Source organism: Lepidothrix coronata, unplaced genomic scaffold (assembly GCF_001604755.1).
Source record: "Lepidothrix coronata isolate B3197 unplaced genomic scaffold, Lepidothrix_coronata-1.0 Scaffold238, whole genome shotgun sequence".
Lineage (NCBI taxonomy): Eukaryota > Metazoa > Chordata > Aves > Passeriformes > Pipridae > Lepidothrix > Lepidothrix coronata.
The window spans coordinates 613,504-616,377 of record NW_016690418.1 but is presented as its reverse complement, the minus strand read 5'-3'; positions in this window follow the sequence as shown (position 1 = coordinate 616,377).

Genomic DNA, 2,874 nt, shown 5'->3' with positions numbered 1-2,874 from the left:
TGTAAAGCCATTGTATGGAAGCACTTCCAGAATATCGAACCCTTGTGCATGCAAGAGTAAATGTTTGGGAATGCTGGAAACTCAGAATGGATGATTAGCCAGAGCAGTGATGGTGTGTGACTGTAGTGGCAGAATATTTGGGAGAAAGAAGAGCAAGCACACTGTTTCTAGACCAGCTCTTGGAAAAATATCTCTTTTTCCTCTTCTTTCCAACCAGATTGGTTTGGAGAGGGGAAAAACAACCTCAAAGCCTTGCATTAATTACATTATTATGGAGTATTTGACTGTATAGATCTTGATTCTGTTTTATTGGGGTTTATTTTATTTACTGGGTGACACCTTTGTAAATAAAAGAGAAATAAAGTCCCTGTTGCATAGTGAAAATAAGGTGTTTTTATAAATATCTTGCCTGGTGCGTATAATTAAACAAGTGATTTCTCAGAAGCACCATAATTTTAAAACTAAAATCTTAATTGAAGTACAACTTCTCGTTTCATCTGATGCTCAGCATCGTATTTCCTACATATCTTTCTGCTTTGATATTTACTTTACATACAAATATGCCAGAAAACAAAAATTCAACAAGTAGTTGAACATATTGCGTCTTTTATATTCCGTTTCTTTTCAAGGTTTACACAAGGAATAAGCTGTGAGATGACTTTGCAAAGGAAGAAATCCATCAGGATTCTGTGAAATTCCATGTTTTGTGATTTCCCAGTTAAAAGTTTTCCCAATTACCTTGTCTGACTACTGGATTGCAGTTTAATACAGCAAATTTCTCAGTGTAACTTTGTGTTTGGTTTGAGTTAAAGTTCTCCAGATAAACAGTAACATTGTTATGTTGACTTCAGAGAATAATTTCTTGTCCTGATCTTGCTTTAAGAAAACTTTAATGAGAAATATGCTCTTGTTGTTGTTAAGTCAGTTTTCTTTTTGTTGTGATTTAAACATAAAGCCAAGATTTATGGAAATGACTGCAGGGTGGTGCTGGCCTAATTAGTCATTATTTCTGGCAAGGCATAAAAAATTGGTCGTTCTTGTGCCTATAACTAATAGTGTGCTTTGTATTTAATCTGTAGGTCTTTTGTAAAACAAATGGTTGTGCTAAAAACTGCAAGATATACACATTTAAGGTTCTTATAATATTATTTTGCATGCTGTTTTGGGGTGTGATTTAAGTTCTTCAATGATAGTTAAATTTACTATTATGTATATTTGTGTATATCCTTTACAAACTTGTATGTTTTTAAAGGAATAGTAGTAGCTGAGGTGGAATTTGCAGTAGCAATTTTGGAATTGAATATGGCTTTTCTACTAGTGTCTATTCAAGGATTAAACACACAAAGCACTGCAGTGCTTTATAAAAGTACTAATACCTATTACAAGTTTTTGCAAAGAGTTTTAGGATTATCCATGTGATATGTTCACCATTGGGCTGAGGGCTGTCTTTTAGGGATTTCTTTTTTTTTGTAGGCCTTGTTCCAGTGAATTACCAGTAATTGGTATTTCACCCAGAAGCGACCCAGGTGACTTAGGAATTCCACCACCTTCAGCATGTGGAATGTCTTTCCTAATCAGGCTTAAGAGAGGGGGGGCATTAACACAGGAATGATTGAAACCTGCCTTCTAAAGGGAAAAAATCCAGCAGGGCATGTGACACAAATGCTCCTCCTCTGTGCCTTTGCCCTCTTGTTGTCCAGCCATAGCTTGTGCTGCTCTCGGACGTCTCTGGTGGCCAGGGGACACACCTAAAGCTCCAGGAGGCTTTGCAGGTGCCTCTCTGTGAATCCGTTTCACAATTAAACTTTTAAAAGCCGCAGCCCCCAACGCGCAAGTGCAGTTTCATGGTAGCTCTGACATTATTTTACTCTTCACACTGTGAATTTCATTCTGTAGGAAAATGAATATTATATTGGCCTTTTAAGTTGGTTGTCAGTGGAGAATAGGGAAGCTACACTTAGAGCATCTGTATGCAATCTTGGAGACAAGTAGGACCCTCTGGAAAGCTGTTACTGTTGGGGCAGAACTAATCATTCCGTGTGAAATTATATAAGGAGAATTAGCTCTGACTCTACCTCATTTCCTCTCATACTGCTGTGAAAATAAGCTCAGAAACGTCAAACCTTCCCTCTCTGTTTCTCTAAGTACTTTGTTAAATACTGCTTTTTATTAAGGCTTATTTATTGTAGGTGCTAGAAAAGAAAATATAACTACCTGTAGCTCTAGGTACTAATGGGATGTGCACATCCTTGCCCAGTTGGGCAGTTGTGATTTCCTTCTCAGGATGGGATTCCCGGGATCAGTTGCCATTTCCTTCTCTGTGCTTTGACTTTATTTCCCCGGTGAATCATTCCGAGTCCTTCACGTTTAAGGTAGCATGCTTGATGTGAGGGAAGATTGTCAATCACACCCTGCCTTGGCTATTTAGAAAAGAGAGATATCAAAAGCCTGCTTGGAGCTCTAAGGAGCAGTCAGGTCACCTGCTGAGTCTCCTGGCAGGAGCCTAAACTCGTGCAGCCTTTAAGTTTAGCAAAGAAAACGTGGATCTCTGGAGGTCATCGCTCTGCACTGAGGCCCTGTACTGTATGTGTGAGCATACAGCTCAGTGTAAAGATAGATATGTATAGGCCATTTCTGACATGTTCCTCTAACCAGGTCTTAAAAACAATCAGTGAAGATTTGTGTAACCCCTCCATAACCTAATCCCTTGTTTAACTATCCCTGGAGGTAGCATATTTCCTCTAATACTATTCTAATTTTTTTTTCTAACCCGTTAAGCTTCTTGAGTTGGTTCTTTTTTTTTTTTTTTTGTTCTGCTGTGGATATTGCAGTAGTGGGACATGATTCTTGTAATTGCTTGTAACCTATTTTGAA